Source organism: Echinops telfairi, unplaced genomic scaffold (assembly GCF_000313985.2).
Source record: "Echinops telfairi isolate 266 unplaced genomic scaffold, ASM31398v2 ScPeMD7_18;HRSCAF=68, whole genome shotgun sequence".
In the NCBI taxonomy this organism is placed as follows: Eukaryota; Metazoa; Chordata; class Mammalia; order Afrosoricida; family Tenrecidae; genus Echinops; species Echinops telfairi.
The window spans coordinates 97597760-97608409 of record NW_022103915.1 but is presented as its reverse complement, the minus strand read 5'-3'; the positions used below and the strand labels follow the sequence as shown (position 1 = coordinate 97608409).

Here is a 10650-nt window from a genome sequence, read left to right as displayed (position 1 = left end):
GCCCAGCTGCCCTGGCTCTTGCTGCCTGTGTCTGAGTTCACAGGGCCGAACTAATCCGAGCATGGAGCTCTCCGGCCTGCTGGAGGCCACAGGGCCCCCCACCTGTCCCTGCCTTGCTTCACGAAAGCTTGTAAGGCAGGCGGAGAAAGGGTGGACGGTGAAACATCTTCTGTGTCCAGGTTTCTGGGAAGAGCTGGATGTATTAGAATTGCATTTGAATGGTATCAAATTCATTTTTTTTAAATTAACATGTAATTTGATTTTAAGGACTTGTGGCAAAACTGGTGTGCAATAATGATAGTGTAGGAATGTTTTTTAAAAATAGCCCTCTTTTGGAATACTGAGGCATTTATGAATAACAGAAAGTAGCACATGCCCAAAGAAATAAAGACATAAGCCCTCACCAAGATGTATACGGGAAAGCTGATCCCTGTGTTGGGCTGGGTTCTCTGCACAAGCAAAATCACTGACGCCTATATGTGTTTGTAAACAGAGAGTTCTATCCAGAAGTGGCTCATGCAGTTGTAGAAGTTTCTAAGTCCAGTCCGGTTCAAGTCCATGGGTCAGGTGTAAGCTGGGGGTTTCTCCTGACTCCTGTAGCGGCAGGGGCTGATGAACAGGAAGCAGGAAGTCGAAGCAGGAAGACCACAGGCTGGTGGAGGCAAAGCCAACTGGATCCTAGGTCAGCGGTCTGCTGATGGTTCCTGGGATGGGCAGGTGCTTTAACAGAAGATCAACAAGCCAGAAGTGAGCTTGCGTCTGGGCACTGCCAGTCTGTATAAAGAGGAGGCCTCACCCACTCCTGAATGAAACCTCCCTCAGGTGCATCAAGACAGAGTAGCTGCTTGGCGGCTTCACAGAGGAACCCACCAGGGAGTTGACCACACTCTGAGAGATCATACCATGGGAGAATCTTGGCCCACACAAGCTGACATAAAACCTGTCACCATCCCCAAATCCAAAGAGCCAGCTGCCACGGAGTCGATTCTGACCCATAGTGACCCCGATAGGTTTCTGCGGCTCGGTAAACCTTGACAGGAGCAGACAGCCTCATCTTGAATGCTCACTGTTGTCCGGTGCCATCGAGTCCGTTCTGACCCATAGCGACCCTATATGTCCAGCAGAAATAAACCCACCTGGTGCTACACCACCCTCACCATGGTTCTGACACTGCAGCCCACCGTTCCAGCCACGGGTCCTTCCGTCTTGCCGAGGGCCTCCCTCTCTTTCACCGTCCCTCTACTTACCAAGCAGGTCGTCCTTCTCCAGGGACTGGTCTCGTCTGACCACCTGTCCATAGCAGCTTTATTTGGAATAACGACCCGTTGGGAATGACTCTAATATCCATCAATAGGTGAATGGATAAACAAATTAGGGTACATGCTTTCCAAGGAATACTACCCACCAGCACTACAAAGGAACGAGCTGTTGACAACACCTCAGACTCTTCGCAGCAAGAGAAGCCAGGAAAAAAGAGTGCGTCCCGTGGGATCTGTTTATAACATTCTAGAACTTTCATTTTAAAGTGCAAACAGATTGACAGTGTCACGGTTGGTCGGTGGTTGCCTGGGGATGTGGGGTGAGAGGGTGGTGGGTGAGCAGAGCAGGGAGGGCTAAGATGGGGCTGGCTGCTGGCTGTGGGCAGCGGTATCCGTCTAGATCAGCGGTTCTCAACCTGTGGGTCTCGACCCCTTTGGGGATCAAATGACCTTTTAATAGGGGTCTCCCAATTCTAACAGTAGCAAAACGACAGTGATGAAGTGGCAACGGAAATAATTTTATGGTTGGCGGGGGGTGGTCACCTCCACATGAGGAACTGTATGAAAGAAAGGGTCAAGGCATGAGGAGGGTTGAGAACCACTGTTCTGGACTGTGGAGCCTGCTTCCGGAGAAGACTCAGGCATCCAAACCTTCACGCTACCACCGAAAGCTGTAGAGTTGATTGCAGGTCAGTTTCACCTGGTAGAGAGCTGTCAGAACAGAAGTCGCTCACCACATCAGAAGAGCCTGGGATGGGTGACACCCTGAGGGGGTTGCAGCCACGGTCACAAAACCAGCTGCTTACAAATCGTTGGGCAGGAAACCAATCGCCTTTGTCAGCTTCCCACTGACCCCCAGCAGACGAGCCTCCTCCACCCCAGCACAAGCAGAAGCAGAAACAATGGCTATCGGGGAGGAGGAAATCCAGAGGGCTTCCTTCTTATTTCCAGCAAGTCTGGTACTTGAATGGGTGTCAGCTGTCGGAGGAGGCAAGGGTTACCAGCAGCCCCTCTTTTGCAGATGAAAAACAAGCCGAGGTTCGGAAGACTGAAGAGCCTTGCCTAAGCAGTGTCCTTAGTCCCAATGGGAAGGGGGGTGCCCATCGTACTCAGCACCGCTGAGTCGGCTCCAATGCATAGTGACCCTGTAGGACAGAGTTGAGCGGCCCTAGTTCTTCTCTCCTGACGGGAGAAGAAGGCCCCTCATCATTCCCACACAGACAGCTGGTGGCTTCGAACTGCTGACCTTGTGGTCAGCAGCCCAGCCCGTGACCTACTACCCCACCAGGGATTTTAGGAATGCTGTTTTGAGGAAATCCCGGCCTGTTTGGGTTGGGCAAAGCTCTTTGGTTCCTGACTAGACCCGGATTTATGGATTTATCCATCGGAGTCGCACATCTGCTTCGGCCTGTGGGGTTTCAGGGTGAGTTGGGCACGCTGGCCCCGGGGAGGGACACAAGGGAAGTGAGCAAAGGGTGCTCCCCTGCAGAGTCCCCACCCTCCAGACCACACACTATGATTGGCGCCACTGTGCCCTCCCGTCAGGAGCCCTGGTAGCATGATGGTTACTGTCCAACCTCAAAGTCAGAAGTCGGAAATCACCAGCCGCTCTGCGGGAGAAAGACTAGACCTTCTACTCCCATGAAGAGTTTGTCTCGAAAACCCACAGGGGCCGAAGTCTGTCCTGTAGAGTCACCAGCAGTCAGAACAGAGTATGGTGGGGGGTTTTGGTTGTTGTTTTCCCGCCCTCACCAGCTAAGCCCCCCTCCTCCAGGAAGCCTCCTTTCTTTCCCCGTGGAGCCCTGAGGAGGACATGACCTCCCCACTGCCACCTCCCACCCCCCACCCCTAGGCAGGAAGACAAAAGGAGAGGGCTCTGTCCGCAGGCGTGTTGTGCAGGGGGCTGCAGGGCTGAGGAGTGGGACTTGGCTTGAGATCCAGGCGCACAGCTCTCAGCAGGTCTGGAGTCAGGGATCTGAGCACAGGGCCTGGGGTCTGGCAGGCAGGTGTTGCATGGGATGGGGAGGTGGCCTGCGTTGAGGGGTCTTGTGGGGGGAAATGGCCAGCCCTCCACAACTAATCACGGGTCCAGTAGGTGCAATTTTACGGTTGAGATATATAAAGATTATTATAATAAAGTCATAGAGCATGAGAGAGATGGGAGACAGAGTAAAATAAAGGAGTCAGACACATTTCATGGTAGCACGCTCACCTCTTGAATGGCCATGATCTTACCAGCCAGGTCCCCACACAGCATGAGCTGCAGTGAGGTGGGGCAGGGACCCGGGGGCTGGAAACCCCGTTTATTGCTAACCAAGGGTTATATCTACTTAGGGGGGCATGATTACAGGTAACCACACATCACAGGAAGGGGCTGTACAAGAGGCAGTACAAGCAATAGGAGGGGGATATACAATGGGCATAGCATAATAGGAAGGGGATGAGCTAGGGGTGTCCACATAATAAGAAGGGCAGGGACTAGAGGTATACATGTGACAAGAAGGGCAGACCCTAGATTCATGATGGTGGCTTAACCTTGGTCACCCTTGGGTGGGCTTGACCTCTCTGGGCTCTCCTACCAGGGAAGAGTCAACTACTATCCTTATCAGAAGGGAGTGGGTCCTACTTGTGGGATAAACAGTGGTGTCTGCTTGCTCTGGATGGCTGATAACCCTTAGGGAGAATAACCCCTGACCTACTTCTGTTGACCTCCAAGTGTGTAGTCATTTGCCACGGGTAGCAAGCAGCTAAGCTTGGCATATATTTGAGGGAGACAACTTGGGAGAAATCTTTCTGTTTCCCACAGGGACTGGACCTGGACAGAGAAGACAGGACAGACTGAGCTGCCCAGTGGGTCTGGGAGATCTGCCAGGAGCAAGCAGGCCTTCCCGAGCAGTGACTGGTCGATGAAGGCCAGTTCTTGCACAGTATGGATGCTCAAGGGGCACCCTGGTGGCGCTGTTGGGTAAGTGTTGGGCTGTTAACCACAAGGCTGTGGGTTTGAAGCCAACAGAGGCTCTGGAAGGGAAGATGGGGCTATCTGCTCTCTCTATGAGTCAGCATCTGCTCTGCGGTGGTTTTGTTTTTTGCTTGATATGTTCAAAGAGTTCTGGGTGGTACAAAAGCTTAACTCGGTATGCTGCTGACCTCAAAGCAGGAGCTCCAGGTTCACCCAGAGCCCCGCCCCCCAGCAGGCAGGCCTGGCCATGGCCTTCTGAAAAAATCAACCTGTGAAACCCAAAGGAGCATGGGTCTACTGTGGCCAGAGGGGGTCCTGGAGGTGGCGAGGTTCCTGGGCTCCTTCCCCTGCCCAAGCCGAAGACTCTGAGGACCAGCAGAGCCTCAGCCACGTGTGTCCCCTCTGCCCTCCTGAAGGGCTTGGATGCACTGCCTGCCTGAGAGAAGGGGCGCTTCCTGGACAGGAAGCCAGAGAGCGAGCGGAAGGGAGGAGCAGAAGGGGGAGCCAGTGGGAGCACTCCAGGCTGAGGGCACTGGGATGGGGTGGGGGGGAGGCAGGAGAGTCTGGAGGCTCTCTCTTGCAGCAGTAGGGGCAGAGGTGGGGAGGAGCGGGGGGACTCCCTGCCTTGTGGACTGCCCTGTGGGGTGGGAGGGAGGACAGCCAGGCATCTGCACCCGGGCCCGGTTTCTCCTGGCATGAGGGCAAAGGGGTCCCTCCCCTTGCCTCAGGCTGGAGACAGTGCTTCATTGGGGATGGATGGGGCATCGGGCTGGACGTGGGAGAGAAGGTCCCCACCATCGCTGACCCCGATCTCCATGGAGAAGCTAATCATACCTGCCCTGGAGAATTCACAGATTTCAAAGTTTGAGGAGATCCAATTACATCACATGTGTGTGGGCTTCGGAAGTGTTAGGTAGGGTGTGAGGAGCTATAATTATTATCGTTATCAGAGAAGCATTGATGAAGTCTTTGATATCCTGGCCTCGTTGTCCCTTCCACCGCTCTACCTGGTCTCCCCCTCCCAGCCCAACCTCCCTGAAATACCCTCCTTCCCCCAGGAAGATCCGGGTCTGCCCAGAACTGAGGGGGGCTCCAGCAGGTAGACTCTCCAGACTGGTCCAGACACACTGAATGATCACCAGGCCACCCTCCCCTAAGCCCTAGACCTCCCTCCCCTACGGTGACCACCATGTCCCCGTGAGCATGGCCTCTCATCATGCTCTCCTATTAGGGTGGCCGCTCCCTGCTGGGTGACAGCACTGCCCGTGACCACTCCACAGGCCACCCCTCTTCCCAGTAGGGGATAGCTCTCACCAGCCCCCTCTAGAAGCTGTTCCAAACTTTGAGGGGGGTAGCCTTCCCCTACCTTACCTCCACGAGAGGCCCCTAAGCTCCAACTCTGAGGAGGGAGTGGACCTTGTCTGTCCGTGTGAGCCCGCCAGCCCTCTGCCTGGTCCTGTTGGCACCATCCCAAACATGGCCTCCCAAGACCAGCCAGAGCTGCTCCTTCGTGGCCTTTTCTGGGGACACACAGGGAAACCATTCTATCCCTGATCTGTGAGGGCCCCAGGTTGCCTGGCTCCCCCGGCCCCACCCTGGGCCCATCCCTCAAACAAGCTGTGACTCTGAGGCTCCCAAGGCCCGCCTGGCCACTTCTTTCCAACTTCCAGTGCCCTGTGAGGCCCAGCCCCCTCCCTCCTGTATCCAAACATCACCTCCTTCCTCTCTTCTTCCCTGGAGCTGAGTCAAGCAGCCTCCTCGGGGCCTGCTCTAATGTCCTGCCCTCCATGTCTCCCCAGGACTCCAGGGCCAAGTTTAGCCCCTCTCTCTGACCTCCATGGCTTCCCCAATCAGGTCTCCACTCTCCGGCTGTCTCCTGCCATGCTGCGCTCCTGCCCCCTGGCAATGCCCTCTCACCCCCTTACCCGAGTCTGGCTAAGACCCTGGTATCTCATCTTCTGGAAAACGTTTCTTGACCTGAGCCCAGCCTCCTCAGCCTCAGGCCTGGTGCCAAGCACCTCTGAGATGCCTGGGCCTTCATCCTGTGTCCTCTCATTGCCCAGGCCAGGGGATGTACCCCACAGGTGCACTGCCGATGGCAAGTCATGGGGCAAGCCCTCGCTCCACCTCTGGCGGGAGGCTGCCCCAGGTGTTTGAGAAAGCACCGAGTTCTCTGTGCTCCACAGGAGACCCCAGGGGCTCAGCTCCAGCCAGGGTTCTCCTTGCACTGCTGGGCCCGGAAAGTTCTCGGTGCCCCAGCCCTGGGTGTGCCCTGCAGAGCGGGATGAAGCAGTGGGTCCCCAGACCAGTCCTAGTTCTGTCCCCTGACGCCTTCTAGGGTGGGTCCTGCGCCCCGCCCTGATCTGCCATGCATGATCTCAGGAGGCATGTGGCTCAGCCTTTGTCCCTGGTAGCTGGAGCCCACCCCAGGCTGGTCCCTGGTCCCTCCTGTCCTCCCTCCTGCACTCTGGGTTCTCCTCCCCCAGGGCGCGTGTGGGAGGCCCCAGAGGCCTGGCTTGAGCCAAGTGGGGTGGATAGGGCGAAGGGGGTAAGTGACAGTAGGCTTATCGGGAAAGAATGTCATACTTTAAGCCACTCTTGCTCCTTCCCTGAGTCCCTGTCTAGTAGCTGGGCTCACAGGCAAACCACCTTGTCCACTCTCTTTCGTAACACTCACCCCATTTCAAGCCAGGAGGTGGAGCTAGTGGCCTCTGCTGGTTCTGCCCCAGCCAGGAAGGCAGGATGGTTCCCAAGCACTGGGACGTGAGCCTGGTGGGCTTGGTGGTGTCCAAGGTCGAGTGGAGCACAGAGCCCGCTTCCAGGAGCCCAAAGGCTGCTTGGGGACAGAAAGCAGCCAGGCACCGGGGTTTGAAAGAGAGCGGGGCATCGGGGAGGGAAACCTGGTCAGGGAGCCTGGGCCATAGGCAGACAGTAAAAAGGGGCTGCCCTGGAGGTCACAAGTGGTCCCCACAACCCTGTCTCCCAGCCCAGTGGAAGGGGCCCTGTAAAGGCAGTGTGTGCCTGCTGCAGCGGGGCTACCAGGGGGTTACCTGAGGAGAGAAGAAAGCAATCCCAAGCCGGGTGGCCGTGATGGTGCCGGGGCCCTGTCAGTCCATCTGGCGTACACACACATGCCCCCTGGAACAAATCAGGACCAGAGCGCCACACCCAAACCACCCAAACCAGCAAGCAGCAGCCAAAATCCCGTGGTCAGCACAGCAACTCTATCGACATAGGTTTCTGAGGCTGACTCTTTATTTCTTTATTTTAATAAATCGTTTTACTGGGGGCTCTTACAGCTCTTCTGACACTCGTGCTTCCGGGGTGTCAACCACATTTGTACATAGGCTGCCATCACCATCCCCCAAACATTTTCTTCCTACTGAGTCCTTGGTATCAGCTGCCCCCCTCCCTCAAAGCCTCGTGAACCCTTGATAATTTAGAAATTAGGTCTCGGGGAGGAGACGAGCCAGTCAGGGTGCGATGTAACAACGATGAGAAATACAACTTTCCTCTAGTTCCTAAATGTTTCCTCCCCGCTCCCACTACCATGACTCGAATTCGACCTTGCAAGTCTGGCTAGACCAGAGGAGGTACACTGGTACAGATAGGAACTGAAAATGCAGGGAATCCAGGGCGGATGAGCCCTACAGGACCAGTGGTGTGAGTGGCGAAACAGGGAGGGTAGAGGGAGAATGGGTAGGAAAGAGGGAACCGATTACAAGGAACCATATGTGACCTCCTCCCTGGGGGACAGACAACCAAAAAGTAGGTGAAGGGAGATGTCGGACTGGGCAAGATATGACAAAATACCCATTTATAAACTATCAAGGGCTCATGAGGGAGGGGGGAGCGGGGAGGAAGGGGAAAAATGAGGACCTAATGTCGGGGGTTTAAGTGGAGAGAAAATGTTTTGAGAATGATGTACAAATGCGTTTTACACAATTGATGTGTGTATGGATTGCGATAACAGTTGTATGAGCCCCTAATAAAATGTTTTTAAAAAATTATTTTTATTTTCATAGTTTACACCGTCTGCTGTCTCCCGTCACCCTCGGTTCTGTTGTTCATCCCCATGGCGGGGAGTAGGGGTGGGGGTTGTATGTGGCACTGCGATCAGCAGACAGCCTCATCTTTCTTGCTGTGAGCAGGTAGCAGCGCCACCAGGGCCGTGAGACTCAGCTGAAGCCATCTAACCAGTGAGGGGCCAAGTTCATTGGGGACCCACCATCCCCCTTTGCCTCATCTTCCCGTGTGACGGAGGAGAAGGGCAAGGAGCTGAGGGTCTATATTTGTTTGAACCGTTCCCCTCCCTCCCGCCTCTCCCCCAAATCCCTGTGGTCTCTTTGTGCCTGGAAGTAGGTCCTCTGACTCTGGGCTGCTCTGGGCTGACCCAGGGTGGGGCTCTCTGGCAGGATGGGGGACCAGGTAGGGAGGAAAGGTGACCCAAGCCCAGCCCTGAGGTTTGGGAGCCATCGGCCCATCCCTGGGTGAGGAAAGGGAGCTCGCGGGTGAAAGAGGTATTAGCAGGAACTGTGTGGGCCGGGCGGGTGAAGGCAAGGGCCCTGGACTAGGAGCCAGTCTGGCTGGCTTCTCATCTGGTCTGCGCTGCAAACAGGCTGTGTGGACCTGGGCAGACAGGCACCACCTCTCTGGGCCTGAGCTTTGTCACCCATAAACCAAGGCTTCCTCACGGGGTGTGGCATCTCTAGATTGGTGGGGTGTTTGGAGGAACGGGTTCCAGAGACCTTGGTGAGTGGGGAAGGGACAAGAGCTGGGGAACAAGAGGGGTTGAACAAAGACCACCAAGCTCTTCCCCGCCCCTCTACCTCCCCACCGCCAACAGCCTGGTGTTTGTAACTTGTCCTCCCCCTGGTGGTGGTGAGGAGTCATCGCGCCGCGGTCTCACAGAGGATCATGTCTCAGCTTCTGTCACCTGGAGACTTCTTCCCAGGGCTGAGGGAGGCACTCTGGGGTCCATCACCAACTACTGTCCCCCTTAGGACCGCATGCATTCTGGAGACAAAGGAGTCACAGGAATGCATAGTATGACGTGGGCTATCCACTCATTATGTTCATTTTACAAGGGCCTACGGAGAGTCTGTCATACGCAAGGACACTGCCCTAGGCCTGGGGGACCCAGAGGCACCCCCCACCATTCCTGACCTCAGGGAGCCACTGTCCAACGAAGGAGCCTCCAGGCAAACCACAGGCTCTGGAGAGACTGGGAGAAGGGGGTGGGGGGCACTCGGTGCCTGTCCTGACTGCTGGGCTGCCTCAGGTACATAGGCTTCGGGTCTACTGGGTTGGGGAGTTTCTGCCTCTAGATGAGGGAGTCTCTCTCAACAGGCCTTTCCAGAATGGCTGGGTCACCCTCCTTCGCTCCAGATGGGCTGGGTCCTACCTGTGCCTATGCTCCACCTGCTGGGCTCCCAGCTCCACCCTGGCCGGGAGCAGGGTGCCAGACCCTGCCTTGTCCCGTGGCCTCCCCAGTCCATGCTTGGCCTCTCCAGTCTGGGTCTGGGACCTTGGTTCCAAAGCGGACAGAGGGCAGTGGGCTTCAGCTGCCACCTGCCTCTCCCCCACCAGAGCAGGGCTCCCTGGGTCTCCCAGTCTAGTACCACAATGTGGGGCTGGTGATGGGAAGCTCAACACCCCGGCCCCCTGGGCCCTTCCCCTGTCCCTCTGAGCAGTAGCTTGTGTGGGGCAGGGGAGGGGGAAGGAGTGTGTGCATGAGAGTGTGTGTGTGTGTGTGTGTACTTGAATAGGAGCGAGGCCCAGGGGGAGGACCCTGGCGCTCCCTGGTGCTGGGAAAGTAGAGTCTGACTCAGTGGGAATGTCCAGCAGGAGAGGCAGCTAATGAGCAGTGGCATTTCCAAGCATATGGGAACCCCGGGCTGAGGAGATCGGGTGTGGGGTCAGGGGTGCCGTGTGAAGCCTGGGCAAGAGAGAGGCTAATCATGGTGGGGAGGGTGGGCGGAAGCGGCAGTTCCAGGGGAGTTGGGCTGGGCTGGGCTGGGGAGGAGAGAGAAGGAAGCTGGGCTTTCTGCCCTGGAGACTGGGTGCACTGGGCAGAGGCCCCGGGAGAACCGGGGGGAGAGGGGAAGGATAGTGGAGAAGGGCATTAGATAGCCCGAGGGGCAGGCTGTGGCCAGCTTGGGAGCTGTGGTGTCCAGGCCCCTAAAGAAAGCCCAGCTTCCTGCACAAAGGGGCCCCAGGAATGAATGAATGACTAATGGTGTCATGTGGTATGTGGTGGTGTTTGGTGACAGGGTGGGAGGTGGCTGAGCTCCTCCATCACTCTGAATGACGTCCGAGCAGGAGACACGTTGGGGTGTGGGCCCTCAGACTGTGGGGCAGGTGGACTGGGCTGTGTCCGGCGGGCCTTTCTCTGCTGGTTCGGAAGCAGTCTGGCTTTGGGCTGCCCAGGCT

General features: G+C 56.4%; 1 protein-coding gene across 1 annotated transcript in view; it reads left to right on the top strand.

Moving 5' to 3' along the window:
- Positions 1–10650, top strand: part of CCDC9B (coiled-coil domain containing 9B) — a 27925-nt gene that overhangs the window by 9722 nt on the left and 7553 nt on the right. The window lies entirely within an intron of this gene.